Source organism: Buteo buteo, chromosome 10 (genome assembly GCF_964188355.1).
Source record: "Buteo buteo chromosome 10, bButBut1.hap1.1, whole genome shotgun sequence".
Taxonomy (NCBI): domain Eukaryota; kingdom Metazoa; phylum Chordata; class Aves; order Accipitriformes; family Accipitridae; genus Buteo; species Buteo buteo.
This window is the reverse complement of record NC_134180.1, coordinates 37,666,393-37,690,148: the sequence shown is the minus strand read 5'-3', so window position 1 is coordinate 37,690,148 and position 23,756 is coordinate 37,666,393. Positions and strand designations below refer to the sequence as shown.

General features: G+C 41.6%; 1 protein-coding gene across 2 annotated transcripts in view; it reads right to left on the bottom strand.

Moving 5' to 3' along the window:
- ZFYVE9 (zinc finger FYVE-type containing 9) overlaps positions 1 to 8,564 on the bottom strand; it is a 64,600-nt gene extending 56,036 nt beyond the window's left edge. For both annotated transcript variants that reach the window (XM_075037099.1, XM_075037100.1), the window contains exon 1: positions 8,396 to 8,564. The gene's annotated coding sequence lies outside the window, so the exon portion shown is untranslated. The remainder of the gene's footprint in view (positions 1 to 8,395) is intronic.
- Positions 8,565 to 23,756: the final 15,192 nt, after the last annotated feature.

Genomic DNA, 23,756 nt, shown 5'->3' with positions numbered 1-23,756 from the left:
TTGTTAACTAAAACTAAGGTAAATATAATATAGAGGCTATTATGTCAGTACACTAATACAATTACTTGAAAGCACAAGAGTATGTAGGTACACTGACGCTTAAAGTTAAGTAATGTCCTTTTAAAGTTACATTTATAGAAGAAAAGAATCAAGAAAGAACTGTGAAATGCATGAATTACAGTGGGGTTTTATTCAGACTTCATCATTTATACAAAAACGCAGAAATGAAATTCCTACAATCAATGCAATGTGATGTTTCAGTTAAGAGGCTGTTTCAATATATATACTATTTAAAGCAATCTGTTAATAACATAACCTAAGAAGTGGGCTTTGCACATCTTTCAAGTTCACCAAACAAGAGATCATTAAAATACTCATTTTTAATTAACCAATATAGCACTCACAATGTAACTTTGTAACATGATGACAACCAATATGCTCTGCTAAACTATCAAACTGGCCAGCAAACAGAAACTGTAGCTATATACTAAAGTATAAACCCCAAAAAGGGTGTAAATCAGATACCCATGCCTTTCTCTATGAAACACAAGTCTCATGAGCAAGCTATAGCATGTATTTCTACAGTATTACAGAAGAACATGCAATTTCAAAAAAACTGCTAGATAAATGAAAAAAGATTAATAGACAAAGAGGGAACCTCCCTCTTACGCGATCTCAATTCATATTAAAGGTTCATTTATCTGCATTACAGTGCAGATAGGGAATAAAAAATTACATTGACATGATTGGTTTGCTGGGTATATTTTAGCCGTGTCTCCCCCATGCTACAAAGAAAATTCAGTATTCACAGTCTCAGTAACACAAATAAGAAGAGGACTTAGGTACTGGTAAGTGTTCAGTTACTATTGCTTTTCAATTGTTTTATCTTTAATCTGCTCTCCTACAGAAATGAAGATTATGGGATCATATTGTTCACTTACTATTCTTTATGCTCATCTTTCAAAAAAAAAAAAGTTCATTAAAATTAGTATCTGCACAGTAAAAACAAATCCAAATGACTGTCCTCCAAGGAAAAGCAAGCTGCTATATGTATTTTTGGCAGCAACCTGCTGGGCAATCAATACCCACACAGCTCTGGAAAAAACAGAATTATGGTGTTATGTGAGAAAGCTGGAGTTATTGCAGACGGTGAAGGAAGGGAAGAGATACTAAGGGGTAAAAAGGATTTAAATCTACAGAAAAACAAGCTTCTTTCATTCCATTGATGGTACAACAACATGCTTACCAATAGAGTATCTCAAAGGACTTGGGTACATATAACATCAGATTCAGTTTACACTATAAAACTCATTCAACACATCTTCTAATTCAAAACAAAACATAGTTCTCTACATCTCCAGCTCTTGTAAGAATTTCCCTGCTACTTACACAATCTTCCACAAATTCTAAAGCATTATGGGTGGAAAATAAGTCCTAGCCATCAGAAACAGATCTGGCTTTAGATACCCACTGTTTCAGCTACAGCAATGGGAGCTCCTTTATCACTGGACCAGCCCACTGCACTGACTCAATCCAAGAAACACTAAGCTCTTTTGAGCATCGGCTTAATCAAGCCCAGTTCTCGGTCCTCAGTCTTGCATGACGTCAGGCAACATGCTCCTTGGATCTGTGACGTCCTAAAAAGGCAGGTAAACATTATCCCTATTCAACAGTTAGTGGAAGTGACACACACAGAGATCCAAGGTATACACTCTTCTCTTTCACATCATGCTTATTTAAGAAATCATCAGCATCAGATATCTACCCCTCTTCTGTGATAGATTACTGAGGCCCACTTGCCTTTCCTTCTCTACAACACCTGCAGAAAAAGCAGACATGCTACCTCTTCAGTCACTGCACTTCCCAATCTGGCATAGAAACAAAATTAATTTGATTTTGTTTAAAATTATATGCAAAGCTCAGAGCTGCAGAACTTGAAGAGGGAATACAAATTTAATTCTGCCAAGCATCTTCAGCAGATGACAGGGGCAGGGATTACCTAAGTCACCCCCACACAGATCACCGAAGTCTCTCTCAGACATATTGGATGTGCAGCACAGCCAAGATCAGAATGTGGTCTGAGCACAACACAGACCAGAGGAATCTAGATCACCAGAAACCGGCCCCCATGTTTTACTGTTAATGATACCATTCTTAAACCTTCCTCTTAAAATCCAACAATTCAAAAAAAAGAGGGGGGAGGGAGGGCAGGGAAGATACAAAAATCAAAGCTGCTACAGAAGAAAAGGAAACAGATGAGGGAACAGTTTCATTGTCCAGGTTAAAAGAAATGTAAGAAAAGACTTCCAGTAATCTGACTGGCCAACCAATCAAGCAATAAATTTTATGCATATTCACATGATTTGCCAATTCTTCTTGAATTTATAACAACTATATACACCATAAATTCACAGTTTCAAATGGCTTGGCCTTTATTTTAGTTATCCTAAATCAATCTTCAAGATCCCACTTGGAGTGCAAACAGGTAAGTCAACACGTATGCCGAGTTCAAAGCAGAGTTCTGACACTACAAAACAGCATCTGGAAACAGAGGAGCTCCTCTAATAGTCAGTGTCATTCACAGATAAAGAAGCTATTATGCAATTTAGAAAGCTCTTTGATCTGCTTCTGATACTGAACATTACCAACTCCTTTTAAGTTCATCATTGTACTTTTTAGAAAAATGTACCAGTGTATGTTCCTCCATTGATAATCTTACATGAATTTTCTAATGTATTTCATCCATCTTACTTCCCGAAATAAAATTTTAAACTTGGAGTGAAACATAAATGTTGTACACAGAGCACATGTATAAAGATTGAGTTCTATTATTTATAAAAAAAGGCTTCAGTATATCATAGAAGTAAATAAAACCTTTCCTATTACAGTAATTTTTAAAATTGCAAGAATCCAGAAGTAAGGCTTATAAGTATTACTAGGGAAGCTATGGCACTTCTATAATTGATAGAGCACACATGAATCTCTGACACAAGTATGGCCTAATTTCAACTTATCATCTGATAGGAAATGACCTCTGGATTCTTTGTACACTGGGAAGAGGGAAGGACAGGTTCCTCCCAGCTACCACTTCACTAACAAAAAAAAGGCACTGAACTCAAGACATACTAAATATCTTGCCTTTTTATGCAGGCCCACAACTGCTCTTTGGCAAAACTGAAGAAGTCAGTAAGTAAGACTCACAATGAAACATTACCAGTAAGTATAGTCATAATTTGGTAGATAGCATTTCTTTTCTAACTCTTGATTGGACAAGGGATTTTCTCAACACAAGTAAAGGCTCAAAACATTTCCAGCATCTCTGATCATGCCTAATTCCTCTGTTGCTAATGAAGAATAGCTAAAATAGTTACCAGACTGAAATCTACAACACAGAAGTATTTTCATAGCAGAAAAAAACAGTTCCAGCTTTGTCTATGTAAGGCTTTAGTGCTTTTTTCTTACTACTGTGAATGTCGTTCAGCTCAAGCCAGGCGAAAAAACAGGAAGACACTACTAAAGACACATTACTGCATTATTTTCTACACAAAGCCATACCCTAAACCAGGGTGCAGCATCACTGTCTGAAGTATCAGTTGATGCCTCAAGCTTCCACTAGAATGCTTTCCACCTTTGTTACTATGTTGGAACGAAAACAGTAACAGAAAACCAACAAAACAATTTTAAGAAAAATTATTAACTGGCAATACCATTTCCAATTGTAAAGTCCTACTCAACTTCATTATGCCATCAATCTCTTAAATTCATCAAGCTTCCTGCTGATATTAAAAGGAGGGGGGGAAAGTACAGAAAACAGAAGCAAAATATATTCTAGTAGCATGCAATACAATTCTTGATAGAAAAACCTAGACAATCCTAGCAGAGCATGCCAGAATGCTTCTGGACCTTCAGTGTATTCCCTTAAACAACTGATACTATGGTGACCCCACTGACGTGTAAGATAGATTTGTAGCTTCAGTTGCCATCAAAATATCAGAGGTATAAGCAGTATTAACACATATAGCAAACAAGACAAAGATATTTTTATATTCTATGTACAACACAGAGACAGACTATAGAGGGTACAGCCATTAGCATTATCTGCAAATAATTCAGTATGAAGGTTAGTAATTGCTACTTAAGGACATAGAGACAAATGAAAAAACAATGCAGGTGGAAATCCAACACTGAAGTCCATGTTTTCATTTGCCTAATGTACAGTGGACATTGGGGAGAGAATATGTGAAAAGTTTAACATATGGACACCAAAACTTCAAAGCGTAGCATATGCTCAGACTGCCACATATTGACATTTCCAAATTATCAAATTTTACATAGAAGAAAAACAACATTAAAGTTTCTTTAAGCTGTCTCCTCACTGGCCTTCATAACTAAGACAACTATTGCCTTAGTTTATACTTAGACTGAAGATATCACGCAAGCTATTCAGATAGCACTCTAGCTAAACACTTTCTAAAACACAGAAAATCTACAGATTGTGACCCCACACCTGTTTTTCAGTTTATAACTTTTTTTTTTTTGCCTCTTTTTTTACTGTAATAGAACTATGCCTGTGTAAAATTCAACTGACTGGATCTGCTTCTTTAAGTCAACTCCCACTTGAACAGATCTGGATGAAAGAATACAGATGGAACTATTTATCCAGTGTTGTCACCCATAAGTTCCTGGCCACGCACTGTTTGTCTTTAACCCATGTTTTTAAATTAATTAGATTTCTCCAGTAACAACCTTTAAAATAGTTTAAGTGACCCTTTATGGATTTCTTCTACCATTCACCTTCAGCCTATTTGATGCTGATGTACTAGCTGGAGGGCCATTATTTCTGAAAAATAAGTATCAATACTACACATTTCTACTCATCTCTTCTCGCAATATAACAGCAATATAATTACTGTTGTAATATTCCAGCAATAAACAATACTGGAAAGATTCAGTGAAAGAATACATATAAACTTGCCTTAAAGATATTTTTCCTATTCCACCCATCTGCTATGGCAGTCTGAATAGTAGCATTCCTAAATTTCCCAAACTCTGCATGTGTATGATGCAAAAGGGAGGAAACATCATAAAGCATGTTCAACAAACAAATACATGTCAAAGACAAAACCACCGAGTGCAGTATTCCATTAATTGCAACGAAAAGGTCCTGGGATCTGCAATGTCTTGTAATTTTCTCTAGAACCTAACATTTAAAGGAATGACGTAGTTTAATACCCTAGGTATGACACTCACACTCATTCCTTCCCACAAACACTAGCCAAGAATTACACTCATTAAGATTTAACAGGGCACCTTAAAATCTACAAATGTTCAATGTCTAAAAAGAATCCTAACAGATAAATTAAAAGAAATTGTGTTATGCTTTAGTTTCAATTAAGTGAAACCCAGCCAACTAAACAGTAAGTAGGAAAGTACTTTATTTGTCTGTAAAAACAGAATAATTTGTATCTATTAAATAAATAATTATTTATATATAAAATACATATTTGTATGTATTATGATAATGGTCATTTACTTTTATCACACTTATTTTTCAAAGTGTGCTATTCTTTTTATAACTATATAGCGTGTTTTGCTCTAGTTGCTGGTCAAATAAATTTGTACAAATATGTATCCTGAATTCTAAATTAAGTAGAAACTACTATGTCGGTGACGGATCTTGATATATCTTTTAAAACTTCCCATCCATTTACATTAATTGATGCAATTTTCCCAGTGCTGCAAGATGTAGCCAACACTTAAAGCCAACACAGAAGTAAAAGCTGTTTCTATCAACTAAACCTCAATACTTTAACTTACTTTCAGCCATTTACTCTTGACTATGTATTTCTTATCAATACAAAAAGCTTTGTAAACTTTTAGTATCCTTGCACAGACACATTTCTCAATGCTTCACAAAAACAACAGGAGGGAAAACTGAGCATGTTAGTTCACATTTCTGTTCATTTCGAAGCTCAAGTCTCATAAAGAATCACAAATAGAGCTCTAAAACAGGCCACCTTTCAATTTCTTTAGAGACTTCAATCTCAATCACATTAAAAAAAAATAAACAGTAGCTTTTATATAAAACTTTCAAAGTAGTCTATGAATATACTGGTGTCTTCCAACAATGCTCTGGACAAGGTCGCCGATTCATCAGCACACAGACTAACCGTGCACTGAAACTGTTATCCCTCATCTGATTTTCTGTCAGGAAACTCACTTTTATTTGGAAGATTCTCAGCTTAGTGCATCAAAAAGATTTTTCTGATCAACAAAACACGAATACACAGCAACTTCTTCCCAGAATCTATTTCTTTTGGGCCAACTTTTATTCAAAAGCAAAACTTCACTCTAATCCTTTTGCAAAATAATTTCCAGGTAATTTTTTATAGACAGCCTGTAAACCCAAAAACTAGCAAGCTATTTTCTGCTAAAGTTGGCACAGCAAGTGGACAGGCAACGACAGACATTAAAAGCTTATCATTCTTTGGCCACAAGTTTTAATACTGCATCTTTGTTCAGTCTCTACCTTTGTTTCCTGAGAAAATCACAGTCAGACTTTATGCCAAACTAAAAAAAAACTGTATTTCGTCTCAGTCTTAGCCCCAGGCCTCAGATCCTGAAATGTGCGTTTGAAAGTATTTAATCCCTAGCCTAATAACTGACTCAAAGCTAACACACAAAAATAACACCCAATATCAGGACTCAGCAATGCAGTTTTAGGGTGGTTTTTTTCCTTTTTCACACACTAAAGAAGGCACCATAAAGCAACGGACAATTAGAGAATCAATCACTATGTGTCAGAACATGGTAACTTGTTAGGTGTAGATCAGAGCTTGAGTTAGAGAGAAGCTTGTTTGAGATTTTAGGCCCTTATTCAGCTTCCATTTCGGATTCCCCAAACCTCTGAAGAGATTTTTAATTTTGTCTCTCTTGGGTCAAGGAGACTGTTCTCATTTCGTATCACATGTCATAACTTTATAAAAAGAAATGCACTACTGCGTTCAGGCAGTAACAAAGGATTTTGATGTTGTTTCAACCACTGAAGGTGCACCTAAAATCTGGATCTGTTCCACGCAATCAAAAATGATTTGCTAATAAAAGTTAATTACAACGTTTTAAAACATTGCCTAGTCAGTAAAATGCTGCCCAAAGAAAATAAAAGCTTTTATTCAAGTGGAGCATCTTTTTCATTATTATTTTACTTGTTTCTACAGGGCCCTTTCCAGTTTTGGATTCAGCCTGGACCAAAATATTGAGGGCAGTGTTATTCAGAAATTCTAATCCAATACAACCACACTTAATAAAAAGACTGCTGGAATTCAGTCAACTTCTAATATTTGAACTGAATGAAAATATGTGTAAAAATTAAACCCTCAAAAAAACCTCTGTCACAAAATAATCAGGAATATCTTGTCTATAAATAAACAAGATAGTTAACACGAAAACATAAAGTCTATCAATTCCCATCTGCTACTTGTTTCTCAGTCTGGTTAACAAGATAAAAACAGTTCTTCAGCCACCCTCCATCACAGGCACCTATTTAACCGTAACATTTATGAGCAAGTAAGTAACCCACCTCTGCAAAAAGTCTGACATGCCAAGAGTGCCAGTTATTCTTAGAGCGAGACATGACCACAGTTTCACGTAATTAGAGATGTTATAAAACGCATCCCGCCCGCTCGCCCCATCCCCCTCCACCACTACCACCATTGCAGGAGTGACTTGTTACACATCGCGACGAGCACAGTAACATGCCCTGCCCGGGGAAGGAGCGGAGATCAGGCCATAAAAAGGGCACGAGATGCAAACAGGGATCCTCCCCTCTCCGGGCCGGCAGCCGAGGCTGCCCGCTGCCTCCCGTGCCCACGGCGCGGCCCGGGGCCGCCGGCCGGCCCGGGGAACAGCCTCGCCTTGCCCCGCACCGGCACCGGCGGCACACGGGGGTCCCTGAAGGGGAGGGGGGGGCCCGATGGAAGGCGGCGAGAGCTCTTTCCCCTTCTCCAGGATCGCCGGCGCGGGGGGGAAAGGTGGCCCGGCCCCGCCGGGCGAGGGGGTCAGCCAGTCCAGGCACCCGGGGACGGAGGGGAATGGCGGGGAGGGGGCTCGGAGGACCAGCCGCTGAGGGCCGAGGGGCGATCGCTGCCTTCCCCCTCGGCGGCGAGGCGCCTCTCCCCTGGGCGGCGTGCGGGGCACAAGGGCGGCGGGCTGAGAGGGGGCACCCGGAGCCCCCAGGCCCTGGGCCGGGGCGGTGTCGGCGATACGGCGGCTCTGCTGAGGCGTCGGAGCCCGCCCGCCCGCCCGCGGGGCCTCGCTCCGGGCAGCAGGGGCCTGGGGAGCGGGATACCCCGGCCTCCCGGGCCTGGGGGCGGAGGGCTGGGCGCCGCTCACTCACCTCGGGAGGCAGCAGGCGCCGCCGGGTCTGCATGGCGAGGGGGATCCCCCGGCGCCGCGCTCCGCCGCCGCCGCTCGCTGCCGGGCGGGCCCCGCAGACCCCGCGAGCGCTGGAGAGGCCGGCGCCCTCCCTCGCCGCCTGCCAGCCCGGCTCGCTCGCTGGCTCCGCGGCCAAGGCCGCCGCAGCTACCGGCAGCCAGCGCCCCCTGGCCGGCCCCAGAGGCAGCGCACGGCACTGCGGCACCGCCGGGGAGGCAGTGCGGAGCCTGCCGCACCCCCGCCCCGCGGCGCGGGGGGCCGGGCAGGCCGCACCGCCACCTCCGGCCCGGCCGCCTACCGGCCCGGGCGTCACGGGCGGAGAGCGGGAGGAGTCACCCGGCGCAGGGGGACGCACCGCCGCGCCGCGGAGGGAGCCTGCCCGCTCCCCTTCCCTGCTCCCGCGGGGTCCCGCCAAGCCCGCGGGCCACCACCGAGCCCCCGCGGCCCGGCAGCCAGGGCCTCCCGCCCACCCCCCCCCCTCCACACACACCACACACAGGCGGAGGGCGGCACCGGGGGAGCGCCGCAAACCAGCCGCAGGCAGCCCGGCGGAGGAGCTGCGTGAGGCGCAGCCGTGCCGCTGCCCACGCCGCGGGGAGGCACCCATCGCTACCCGGGCACTGCGCGGCGCACTGGTGTGCCCTCGGCCGAGAGACGTGCCCCGCAGCCGGCTGCAACGGCACTTACACGCTGGAGGCAGAAGGATTGGCGGCTGGGAGCCAGTCGCTTTATTTTGCCATTTCATATTGAGTTCCTTCGGAATCGGAGAGGAACGCCCTCTCCTGTGGGACACCCACAGCCGCCCGCGCCCGCCCGCCCTGAGGGGTGTATGGGTGCGCAGACACGGAGCCATCCGCTTAAGGACACGTTAACTTCAGCAAAGCAGCATTAGGAAAAAAAAAAAAAAAAAAACCCACGCTCGTTCCTCACAGAAACAGTCTCAGAACTGCGATGGCAAACTGAACAGGTTACGCCAAACCATAACTACGCGCCCGGAGTACCACCGATTCTCTCTCTAAGAGGAGGCGGCCGCGGCGGCGCCCATGCCGGGGAGCGGGACACCCTTCCCCGCCTGGCTGCGGGCACTCGGGAACTCGAGGAAATGTCGCTTTCCCGCGAGTGACTTGCGGCTCCGAGGGGGGGGCGGCCAGCCCCGGGCTGCCGTAGCGGGCCATACAGCGCGCACAACCGCCCTCAGCTCAGCGGAGGGCAGCGCCCCTCACCAACGCCTCCCGCCCCGCCTGCGCCCTCAGCCTTCCCGCGCGAACGCCTCAGGCAGCCCTCGCCTCAGCTCCCCCCTCAGGAAGGGGAAGGGGGGGGAGAGCCGCCGTCCCCTCACCTTCGGACAGCGCTCTGGCCTCCTCCCAGCCGCGGCGGAGCGCCATGTCACCCCTAGGAGGGAGGGAAAGGCGAGTGTGGTGGCTGCTAATGCAGTGGCACCGCCATTCCCGCTTCTCAGGTCCTCGCACTTGCAGGCTATCGCTTTCCAGCAGGTTACGCTTCTCCATTAACTTCCTCCGTATGGCGCTGAATATGGTGTAATGAGCCTCGGTGATAAAATCTAGGCCTTCTTGCTCCAAGAGCATCAGCCCATCCCACTTGAAATGAAAGGGAAGCACTTAATGTTTATTCATTGATTCTGGTAGAACTGTGTGCTTTTCAAGCAAAAAATACAAGATACTCCCAATCAACTGAATCATCAATCCCTGGGCAAAGAGCTGAGGGGATTAAAAAATGCTAATAAATCATAGCTGGTAGCAGCATGTTAATGGAGATGGAATTTATTTTCTCCCATAAAGCGTTCCCGGTTAACCCCAACTTGCTATCTCCTAGCAATTAGTGGTGTCATGCTCGTAAAGCACAGATGAGGAGTCCAGATCAGTCCAATACACAATTACTATCCTCCAAACAATCCTCATGAAACACCTCAGACTGCTAAACACGCAATATGCCTGACAAACAAAGAGGAAATTAAATTAAAGGGTGAGCAATGTAACACTTTGTAGCCTCTGGCCAAATGCATGCAAGCGCATAGGCTTGCCATCTACCTACGTCTCACAGAGGCATATCACTACCATAACTTTGTTCAACTTTAATCCTTCTGCATACAGCCATTCATTGCAATGTTTTCTCACCAAATGCTGAAGAGTTTTTACATTGTAATTGGCTGTTTTGCAAGAAGGTCACCTCATGAAAGCATGCAAAAAAGGAGTTAGGAGCGATGGGAAATATCTCTGTGAGTTAAGGTGACGGGACATGGTCTCACACCCCATGCCTTCTCAGTATCTATATGTATTTTGCATGCCACATGAGTTGTTCCCAATGAAGGTATATCTAGAGGAGCAGGAACTCAGCAAAACTCAGGTTGTTGCTCCGGGCAGTTGTGGTGCCAGGCACCTGAGTTTAAAGCAGGGAGATTGCCCATCCTGTGTTCTCAATGTGCTCCCTCCACTAGTGCCCAAACAGAAAACATTTGGGTATGGATAGTGAGAAACGCTATATACAAACCAAATCAATAATTTTGGTCCCAAGCCGCAGCAAGGCATGGACCATGACCTTCTGCTTGGCACATTCAGTGCAAGTGTCAGACTTACAAATTCTCCGAAAAGTATCTTCAGCTCTTCCATGTACATCAGCCTCATGTCAGTGAGTCATGTTAGTACTCCACATGATAGCATGGACATTTGGTATTGAGTTTACCACCTCTTTTCCCACCTTTGACCACCCTTGCCCAGCTCTTTATGAGAAGCTACCAAGGAAGAGGCATGAAGAAGAGCATATAGAAGAGGAGACTCCAATTTGCACAAGGCAGGGAACCGGGAAGTGGGTGAGAAGACCACAGTTAGAAAGGTGAGGGGAAGCTATTAGATGCCCTAGTTGAAGGGGGTAGCAGAGAGTTATAGGGTCAATACAAAGATGTGTGGATGTGTGTCTGTAACAACATATGTACACTGGGAGCTAGGAGTTACAGGCAATTGATACAGGATTCAAATTGATGCAAGATTAATCGATGAACAACAGAGTGAAGGACAAATTAGAGGATTTTTTTACTACTTGGTGAAACTTGCAGAAACTTGGGGAAAAGGGAAGCTTAGTAATGGCTTCAGTCTCTTGCTAGATGGAAATGGTAGAGCGGTTAACAATAATGTAGGAAAGGCAGAACAGCTCAATAACTATTTCTGGTCTGCATTTGGGGAAGAGCCAAATGATATACGAATATCGGATGATGATGATGATGAAATACATTCCATTACAACAGACACTGAGGAGGATGTTAAACAGAAGCTAATAAAGTTGGGCATCAGCAGGTCTAGGTAACTTGCATCCAAAAGTTTTAAAAGCACTGGCACAGAGTATCTTTAGACCATTAATGTTGATTTTCAATAAATCTTGGAACACTGTGAAAGTTCCAGAGGACTGGATGAAATATTGTACAAATATTTTAAAAGGGTAAACAAGGTGACCAGGGTAATTATGACCTGCCAGCCTGACAAGAATTCTGGGTAATATAATGGGACATTATCTACATTACTTGATTAAAAAAGAATTAAAGGATGGTAACACAGCAAATGCAAATTAATGTGGAAAATAAATCTTGCCAAAATAATTTGATTTCTTTAATGGCATTACAACTTTAGTTGATCAAGGTAAGTAGGTCTGCAAAATACTTGTTTTGGTAACTTGCAGCATTTTAATTAAGAAGCAAGAATGATACAGGCTCATCACAGCACATATTAAACTGTTCCAACTCTAGCTAACTGACAGTTACAAAGTAGGGAAATAAGAAGTCATCATCAAAGAATGTGTTTCTGGGTCCTATGGCAATTAGTTCTACACTATATTGTATTGATATTAATGGCTCTAAGGAAAGCATAAAATCATCACTTACAAAGTTTGCAAGTGATGTAAGCAACAGGGAGTCATAAATAACAAGTCGCGATGTAAAGTATCTGAGACAGCTCGATACCAAGTAATATGCATTTCTGTACAGCCAAATGTAAAAACATGCACCAAAGAATAAAGACAGTGATTATAGGATGAGAGAATTTGTGCTCTAACAAGTTAAACCTCCAAAACCTCGAGAGTCATCACATACAGTCAGAAGAAAATGAGCAGGTGGTGTGGTGCTGTGGCCAACAGGATAATGGAAGCCTTGGTTTTATAAATAGGAGCATATAGAAAGATGTCTTTATTTGTTTTTTCTGGTACTAGTCCAACTGCTCTTCAAGTCTGATATCCAAATTCCTTAATTCCTTAATAGAAGCTGAAAAAGAGATGGTTCAGAGAAGACCAATAAGAATGATTTAGACTGAAAGTGAAAATGTTCAATCTATTTCAGTGTCAAAAAAGAAGGTGAAGGGGTGACTCAATCACAGGTTTTAAGTACTTCCAAAATTCAGTGACTGTATGCAAAAGACAGATGTATTCAGCTTCCTGGTGAGGTCTTCTACCAGTGAAGGGTAATTAATCACTGAGACACTGACACGGAACAAGTTAGATTTCCCAGCGCTGGAAAGTCAAAATCAAAATCAGGTGCTTTTAAAAACTATATTTTAACATGAGCAGGAGTTCAGTCCTGTAATTCTGTTACCCACAAGACACAACTATGTGACCATAGCTGTGGATTCTGGTTACTTGTCTATGCAGAAGTCGATTTCCTTGGGCACTGAGAAGTAACAACCTGTCATCACTTTCAGCATCATCTGACACAGATCATGTGTTCTTGAGCACATGATGGGAGCAACCGTGTAAATGGTGATGTTTACACTGGTTGAAGGGATGGGTGGACTTGTTCACAGAAGGCAAATCCTTTGAAGCATATTGCATACAAAGATAACTTTTCTCACTCGAGAAGTCTGAGACATACATTGCTGGAAGCTGGGAGGGTATTCCTGACAAGTGTGACTCTGTGATTATCCTGCTACTAAACTCTTCCTCTGGCATCTGCTTCTGGCCACTGTCACAGGCAGGATGCTGCTCCTTCTCATGCCAAGCAGTGTCTCAGGTCCATACCATAGCTGACCCACCCCTCATCTGTGAACAGTGGAGTGAGAGTTTTAGTGGGAGCAGAGAATAGATACTTGATAATAAATAGGCATAGGCGCAGGAGAGGGCAAGAACCAGGGGAGACAAGAACAGAAAAACTTAATATTATAGAAGGCCAAAGAGTGACTTGGGTAGGGGATTGTACATGATGCTCTGGACCTCTCCAGAATCTGGCACTGATCGAAACGTTGAGTCTCCTGGTCTGATCTGGTATCATCAAACAATTAGGAAACCTTGCAGCAAAATGTTCATTACTTTCCCAACATAGTTCCTGATACAAATACTCAGCCTTCTACTGATATGGAAGATCTCGAGTAGAAAAGGCTTGTGCTGTGAACCTTAGCGTCCAAACCTCTTGGGTGACTAAAGCTTTTATTCACGGTTCCATGGAACAAAATGGTGGCTTTTTTCCATACAGTTGCTAGTAACTGCTTGCATATCACAATCTGACAGAAACAATACTGTAAATGTTCATTACTACCACCACTGCTAGTGGAGTGCTTAGTGATTATTTAACCAGTTTCTGTTGTAAAAAAAACAACTCGCTGGTTACACTCTTCCAAAGACGCCAAGAGACCTGCAGTGAAGGTTACAATGTCGTGATTTTGCCCTCTAGTGGCTGAGTGACTAGTCCGGCTCCTGTGGCGTCTGTCTTAATACATCTTGATTACCTCATCAGCCTTGAATCTTTGATTTTTCTACATTTTGTGCAGGGTTCATCCATTATACTCAAGTACTGCCTGCACTAGAACAATCTGAATCAATAAAAATGTTTGGCTAAACATCCTCAGAATCCTATATTAAGGTTAACTCAGTATTAGTGAGTCATACAATGAAGCCACTAATACATGAGCACTTAATTCACCTGTGATGCATTTTCCACCAGATATGACTTAATCTCTAGTAAAGAAAAAGACCTGTGAGGTTACCATCTCGTTGCATGGGTCAATTTAGAGTCATTCCATGCTGAATATCTATTCTTATTTTGTCCAGTTTAAATTTTAAACATGCCATGTATCCTTAGGAGTAAAAAAAAGATGGCATTTTAATCCTTTCCACCAGTAAACTCGCATAAGTTATGCATTTAAAAGGGAGTATAACTTCTTTACTGTCTATGCTGGCTGAATCTTGAAGCATCCATCACTTTTCTCTCCATATTCCAGACACTGGCCTAGAGGCTCTAAAAGTTGTTTCTGTATCTGTGCTAAACTTCTCTGTGAGCTTCAGCAAGGGCTTTGGACTTTAATTACATCTTGAGTTTTTCTTTTTGTCTCCCCCTGGCACCCATTTTAGCTTATTAGCCCAAGCTTCATAAGGAAACAACACTTACTCAATTAAATTGTTTGTCTTTCTCTTCCCTTCCCTCCTTGCTGTATCTTTAGGATCTCTTGGCCAATTTCTGCCACAGCTGAAAAAGTGGTAAGTCTCAAAGGAAATTAAGTTCTTACAAGTTTTGCGGCAGTCCACAGCCAGACACAGAGGGGGCGAGCCAAAGCAAGTCCGACTCAGCTGCTACGTATTCGGTGTGGCAGCAGCCCATTTGTTAATCAGCCCGTGCTCCAGCTGCTCAGGCAGTATGCATGCACCGCCACGTTACTCCCAGCATATGCCGTTTCGGCCTTGGAACATTGCAGGGAACGTGGAAGAAGCTGAGGTCATTGTGGTAGGAGGTTCATCATGGACGTGGCAGGGCTAGGGTTATTGCAAGGAAGAGATCAGAGGGTGAAGACACGAATCCATGTGCAAACAAGGGCTGTTCTTCCAATACTCATAGGACAAATTTGCAAGGGTTGTTATTTGGACTCGGTATTTGAGACTGAGATGTGATACATAATTTGAAAGCCTCTGCTAAGCAAGAAGTCAAATTACAGGACTTAGTAGTCCCTGTTAACAAGAAAACAATAAACATTTGGATCATTTCATTCATATTGTTTATTTTGCTATTCATCTGTATTTGGAAGCCCTGGAAATGCTTAAGTACCTTTCTGATTACATTCCTGGTCTGGCCAGAAGCAGGAAATGCCTTTAGTGAATACCCATGGGGTTTGAGTATTTGTGAGGGTGTTCCAGATGAACATGTCTGTGCTCAGTAACAAAAAAACCGCCAGAATTTGGAATCGGGAGAAACAGGTTCTTGTTCAACTCTTTATCTGACTTGCTGAGTGACATTCAATCTGTCTGATCCTCTCTCCTTGTGTGTACAGTAGAAGTAGTTATATTTACAGCATGAGTAAGTATTGCATGAGACCTTATGAAGGTCTGTGAAACCACTTTGAGAGTCTTCTATGAAAAGTGTTATGATGATGATTACATGAAAAACTATCATTTGGAAGATATGAAATCATCACCTAAATATGTGCTTTCTGGTTCACTGAAACAAAAGACCTTTGAGTTAGCTCCATCTACAGAACTTCATCTTCCTAGAACACTCCATTTGAAGATCTAAAAGTACTTTACAAATAGTTGAAACCTGTTAGTCCCCCTGTGAGGATTAAGCAACCTGCTCCATATTGTTCAAAAACAGCATTTAAGAGTTTGGACTAGAATTGTAGAACTCCTGATTTTACATTCTGTCCCGTGTACACTGGGATATCACTTGGCTGCAATATTATTTAATTTCCTCTATCATATAAAAACTTCCATCTTTCAAAGATGATAGTACCCCAGGAATAATGTTGGAACTGTGCCAGAGGATGGTAGAAGGTAGGAGAACTGAGATTCTCATTGTCTGGATAAAAGTCATAATTCATGCCAGTTCAGTCTAAAAAATCTGCCTTAAGTATGGTATATTGGTGAGGAGGGAGGGACCAGCATATCTCACAACTTCTAGAAGGAAGTTTCTGAGTTGTTGATAGCCCTCTAAAAAGCCATATGCACTTTTCCATACATGCCACCAACATACCTACACTTCATGGCCAATAGGAAGCACAATGGTGAAGAACAGGTGATTTTTAAACTGAGATTCTCCAAAATGAGACCAGACATGAGCCTACAAGAGAGCTTACAAGCTCATAAAGTAAGTCTACATAAATAATAGTCTCAGGCATTTGTGTGGGCTTCAGCGAACATACTCAGTGCTTGATGTACTCATAGAGGCAAGACTTACTCAATATGCTGGCTGAGAACAAACTGCATCAGACACTTCAGAAAGGAATTCCACCAGCAAACAGTAGTACAGAGGATGTTTTGTGGAAGATTTTTGAATGACTGTTTTTGTGAACAGAAACCCACTCCCTCTAATGTCAACACTTCAGATGCAAGGAAAATTCTAAGAACAAAACAATTTTAGAGAAATAAAAACACTACAATTCAAACTTGACTCAATTTTAGTTTTATTTTGTACTATATATAATTATTTCAAACTGAAAAATCATATAAACATAGGTATTATTAAATAACCCATTATTAAGAATGTTGAAGTGATATCTTTTGATGCGAGAGTCTTTTCTTTTGTTCATTCCAGCATAACTATATTCTATGACCAAAAAATCTGTCAGATTTTTTTACAGATTTGGTATACGAATTAAACAAATCAGTTCATTGTTATACTTATCTAATATAAATGGACACACGTATTTTATACAGAAAAAATCTAATCCTTTTTAAATCTTGTTTTAATCTGTGCTGTCTTGTAAGTGAGTTCCACACACTAATTGTGGTACTTTAAAAGTATTTTCCTTCATCAAATGTAAATGCTCTACTGCACAATTTAACATAATACTTTTTTTTTCTCATATAGGAACAATCGATTTTATTTACATAATCCACTATTCTGTTTATTTCCCCTATGTTCCTCCTCATTCATCTTTGTTCTGCAAAAATTATGACACTCTTAATTTCTCTTTAAATCACAGGTTTCTTTGCATCTTTATATGGTGTCATTTTCAGCTTTTAAATCCTCAGTTACATCCTTATTGACAGGCTGAGGCTATGGCCAGAGCTAAGAGGGCCGTGTCACCTAGTTAGAGAAGTGCTGTCATAGCCTTGGTGTTACTGCCCTCTCTTTTGGGGGATAAAAGTTACGCAACAACAAGCAGAGCTATCCACATACGCACCAGACCAGCTGAAAAATCAGTTTCTTCTTGGATGGTCAAACCTAAAAGTTAACACATCCTTCTGGAACAGCCCTAGACAGCTTTAACTTGCTTTTGTCAGAAACATTTAACATTCTGGAAATTCACCTTAAACATAAGAAAAAAATTCTCTACTGTGAGGGTGGCCAAACACTTTTACAGGTTGCCCATAAAGGTTGTGGAGGCTTTACACTTGGAGATATTCAAAACCCTACTGGACATGGTCCAGGGCAACCTGCTCTAGCTGACCCTGCTTGAGCAGGGGGTTAGAGACCTCCAGAGATCCCTTCCCACCTCTACCATTCTGTGATTATGTGAAAGGCACCTAAATATAAACCAAAGACTAAGGTGGGAACACAAAGTAAAGAGATTAAGGCCAGAAACTACTGCTTCTGACTTCTTGTATAGCATATGCTGTAAGGGCAGCACCAAACAGTGATGCATCCCATCTCTGTGCACCTTACAGACATTAGTGTAGAGCACTGGGGCCCTGAGAGGGAGTGCTACAGTATAATTTTTTTCTCAATACCTTCCTTCATCACCAATTCCTCCAGATCTGCAGGAGGGAAGAGAGAGGAAAGCAGCAGGTCTTGGTAGGAGAAGCAGGGACACAGAGGGAAGGAGCCCAGTGTGTCCTGGGGCATAGGAAAGCAGAGGGCGAGGGACAGCAGGATCAGTGAGAGCATGTATCTTGTGTGAAGCTCGTATCTTCTGGTTGAAGTAGGAAATATGTTTCAGATAAAGTCTTCAGTCCAAGTGTAGAGTTGTCAACATGTCTATGCACATGCAGTTACATATTTCCAGTATGGTTGGTTTGGGGTTGGGTTTTTTTTTGAGGCTGTAAGTAAACAGAAGTAAAAGGTTTATCTAGAATATAATTTTTCTTTCAATGTTATGTGAAGGCTTTGATCTAATATGTATATACGAATTTATCCTTTAGATCTTTCTGGATTCAAAGGAAGAGCTGGGTTTTCTTTAGAAAGGAAAAGAACTGAAACTTACTTGAAAGGAAGTGGTAGATGTAGTTGGCTCATTGTTATCTTAAGCATTTCCCTTCTTTGTTGTGCTGGAGATAAATGAAGAGCTGCTAAGCATGGACATACATGACTCTCAAGCTCTGGTTCGTTATTTTTTTGTAATTAAATCATTCAATGCACGATAGAGTCAAACTCCAGCAAAAGGGATTTTATTCTTGAAGGAATCCAGCAGGCACCACTTTTGCAACACTGTCTTGGGTTACATGCTGTTGTCACGCTGATCTTTTCCACCCTACTTCTCCTTGATGACAGTGGGTGCAGTGGGCATCAAACCCACCATTCTTTGTGCATACAATTTTTTTAAGCTAAGTCTTTTAAAGAAGAAAGGCTCACACATCTGTGCTGCAGATGCAGGTGCATCTTCCTTTCCCCTTAAACAATTTGGGAATACATTACTCAAGTTCAACCACACTTGAAAGAGGCAACTGGTGACTGCTATAAGAGAAAGTTGCAAATGACTGCCACCACTGAGGGTGCAGCAGAGGGAAGGCAGCCGCTGTAGTAACTTTTAGCAGCAATGGCTTATCAGTCAGCCACACATAGGTCTAAACCTCTTTGTATGGTTATTTCTCCCCTGTCAGAACTGCCACAGGGAATACAGTGCCCATAGCTCAGGGGAAAGGTGTGATGGAGGGCAGGTACAGAAGGAGATGGTTAAAAAACATGGGCTCCTCCTGCTTTCATTAGTTCTTCAAGCAGTGAAACTGTTCACACACACACACAGATTTAAGTACACCCTAAAGTATTCAAGGCATTAATGAAAATCCAAAGCATCTTGTTCATTTCAATTGCTTCTCCACCCACATTCTTCATTGAATTAAAGGATATCCTACACACGCTTTTGTTTCACTTATTCCCCAAAGATCGTTTCATCACACACCAAGCAAGGATTTTCAGCATATTCATAGTAACGTCTCAGTCATGGCATTCAGCATTATGATGTTCCTGGCACAAGGGGTGTTATTAAAGGATTGAAGAGATGAATAGACAGCAGATTTCCCCAGGGCAACACATCAGAAAATGGACATCAAAAGAACCTGGCTCAAAATGAAGTGGTTATTACCAGCTTCTGGCAAATCCCACTCATTTCTGAACAGTAACACTGTCAGGCTCTGTTAGGGACATGTCCATCCTGGAATACCTCCATAAAACTATGTTTGCTTATCCAGTAAAAGCACTCCCATTTCAACACCCGACCCTCTAGTTGAAGACAGCATAATCTTCATTAGTCAAAAATATTTTGGGCCAAATCCAAATACAACCTTGCTCAAATCATTAGCAATATCCCAGAGCAAACATGGCATAGGCTCTGTAGCCATCAAAATTACCTTTGTTTCCCCCAGTCATTTTTCACAAACCTAACTGGATTGCCCTAGAAACCCGACAGATCTCTGAATGTGTGAATATCTCTTACAGGACGTGTAGGTTGTCACATATTACACATCATCCTCACAGACCCCAACAGGATGACAGTCCACAGTCTGTGACAGGAAATTTTTTTAATTTCTATTTCCTCTTTCATCAAGAACTGGTTGGAATTTATTTTCTTAAAGCTATTTTGAACCATGAGCAACAATTCTTGAGTAGGCACTGAGGAGGGAGAAGCATATATACTGACATGATGTCACCACCTGAATTATTATGCTGGGATATAAAAATAGTTTGAAAAGCAGCATGGCCAAAATTACCGTATCATTTAATTACAACCTACTTTCATGACAGGCCGTCAGTTAATTAAGAGTGTCAAAATGCTGAATTGCCTCCAGCTTCTACATGCTTTGCAAATGACATGGAAGTCATCTTTTTAAATAGCAACAGCTTAACTGAAAATGTAAAACCCATAGTGAAACGCTTTGAAAAATGAGGCAGTCAGCTGAACTGACATGAAATTCCCCATACCATAAATTCACTAAGGAAGACAGTTATAACCCATTTAATTTGCTCTCTGAAGATCATATTCACATGACTATTTCTTTTGTGTGTTCAAAACTATTCTTCTGAAATTGGTATCATTTTAAAAGTATTATAAAACAGGAGCCTTAAGAGACTGTGGTCTCCGCAGCCATGCACACAGCCTTGCTCCAGCACTGGCACCTTCCCTCCAGACTGCTACAATACAGGCAACTGTAAAGCAGGAAAAGGCTTAGAGAAAGGGTTTTTTTTCTTCAGAAGTAAGTCGCCTTCACTGATTCTCAAGTAACACATATGACAATAGAGAAAACTGCCTGTAGAGGGAACGATGTTTGAATAAACTTGGAAAATGATGGAATTGTTTTACTCATTTATGATACCTGGCACCAAATCCCTTAATCTTTATAGGACAGTCTTTTTAAATAAGTGATTTTGTATAGATTATATAGGATAACAGTTTTATATAAATAGTAGCAAAGCAAAAGAATACAGTGGAAAGCAGACTGGATAGAAGACTCATGCCTGAACCAACCATCAAAGGATAAGAACAGTGCCCAAACGCAGAATTAAGCCAAACATCTTGAAACCAAAATGAAAACAGTGCAGTCCCTCTTCCTCATTCTCTCTTTGGTAATGAGGTGGTCCTTTCATTGGACAGCCAAAAAGAAAAGTTTTTTTTTTTTTTTTTGTTTGGTTTGTTGTTCCCCCACCCCAGGAAAATGAGTGCTTTACACTGAAAAAAAACCTGATGAACAAACATCTCCCCCTATAGTTTGCAAAAAGCTAAGCACCTTAATAATAATGAAGAAAATCCTGTCTCTTGGCTGAACAAGGGAACCAAGCTAAAACTGAGCCAGAACTTTATGTAGTATGGCAACATACTCAGGGAGAGTGCTTGGAAAAAAAAAAAAGATAAGGCTACAAGAAAACAATCTGAGAATTCAGCAGAATTGTGGCAGGCTCATGGCTTCATGACTGTGGCAGTGTCCAGGTGATTCCACAAATTAGGGCTTGGCAAAGAAGGTAAGAGACTGAATTTCAAGATAATTTATGTGTGGGACTAAGCAGAGTTTGTTAGGCTTGTAATTTATGCAATAGGCAAAAGGACTTCAAATACTAGAAAGAAGTGAATGTGCTTTCTAAGCTGAGTTCAAAGTGCTCTTTATTACTAAAGACTTTGATCAAGAAAATATTTGAGCTTGGTAAAAATGCTATTTAGTATAACAGGCCATGAAAATGAAAGCTGACCAGTAAACAAGAATGGTTTACTTTGCCAGGATGATAAATAACTCAAGGCAATTTTCACAACATGTTGACTGCTCAACAATTTTATGTCTATTTCAAAGGGAGTATGTGTTGGATGGATCCTGTTATCCATGTCCTCTCATGCTAGGACACTCTTGATATTTCTGTAAGGAAGAAGCCCTGAGCCCTGTAAATGGACTTTACTGACATTTACAGTTACTGAAAAACAGTTGTCATTAATTTGACTATCCCTGTGGAGGTTATCACTTAAGGTAAAGGGCCATCTTTTATTCTGTGTTTTCACAAAAAACAGTATAACAAGGAGTTAGTATCCAGCAAGGCCCATTACACAATATGACGATGCAACATTAATTGCACACTGTTCTTCCCTGAACACTTACCTTCAGTGTTCAACAGACAATCCTTGAGATCCAAGCATTAGCCCAACAGTGGCTGGAATGTCATTGGCTACACCCATTTCCACTAATGGTGGAAAATATCCCACTGGTTGCAGCTGCACTAGCTCAATAAATGCTTCAGATATCAGCCTGTGCTAGCCTCCTTATTCATGAAAACATACCTAAAGTTCCCATTTGCCAGGCGTGGTGTTAACATGGACTGGATGAGTCTGGAATCCTGCAGGCATTGGCATATAGACACTTAAGTCACAAAAACATTGAGTGAAAGAAGGAATAACATCACTGGTGTTATGTAAATACGTCCTTGCTGAATACAAGTCACAAACTATTCCAGGCAGGTTGCACCCTCTTCCCCATCAGTTCATTTCTCTTTCACTAGTACATGAGGGGAAAAAAAAAAAAAAAAAAAAAAGAAAAAAAAGAGCCAGATACATGCTCCTCTTGATCATGTCATTTACTAAGTCAGCAGTGATGGTGAACAGGGAATCATTCAGTCTTACCATCACAGACAAACCGCACCAATAAATCCCATGGAAGCGTACACATGTAGAGAAAACAGGGTCATGAGTACACACGCTCCTTCCGCTTGTCCTATGAACTTGATGGCTCTGCTCGAACCTTCCTCTTCTCCTAGCAATGTTTTGACTTCACAGCAGCATGGCAACTCCTTGCTCAAGCAAAAGGACACTGCCTCACTGGGTGTAATTAAGCCTATAAAAAACCCAGGCTTATTTGTGCCTTGCTAAATCACATGATTGAGATTTTGTGGAATGCTGTGAGTCAGAGCACTTGGGAAGCCCTGACCAGCTATTTCCTCAACATCTCAATGAGAGATGCCTGTAAGTTGTTCAGGTTTGTAACTCAGAAGTCAGTCAGCTGAACGTTTTGAGTTTGCTAAAAAAGGTTGGTACCCCATTTCAAACTGCCAGAACCCTTGCAAAACAATCTTGACTACAATACAGGATTAAGCACAATGTTAGCCAATAGAATAGGGCACAGTAAATAATAGTACATACAGCAGGAAGCTGCTTTCTCTGGGGCAAGGGGCGGGGAGGGGGGCATGGGGGGTGGAAAGTAAAAAGGTCTTTGGCATCTTTGACATCTGTCCTTTATCTTGCTTTTACCAAACCAGAGAGACGTTCTGAGTATAAAACCTGCAAATACGCTTGCTTTAATAGGGTTACTTAACTATGGTAGGAGCAACTGTTAAAGCTTGTTTTTATTGTGCAAGTAGGCAATGCATGTAATACCTGCCACAGCCATTTTTCATGGGACTTCTTATGAGGGTAAAACTAATTGAGGACAAGTATTTAATCACCTCTCTCTTATCTTGGCTTATCTAAGAGTTAACATAGAAGGACAAAAATTGAACCAAGGCACATCTTACACAAATTTTAACACAGATTAATGTCTCAGCTGAGAAACTAATAAAAGTAATTTCTCACCATGTTTAATTCAATGCAAGTCAAGTCTTGTTCTGAAAAGGTACTAGTTCATTTGTTATTTCCTGACAAATACTGGCCATCCCGAACCATAATGAACCTGACGGCCCAAGCAGTTTGAAAGTATTAGTGTCCCGTGATGTCAGGCAG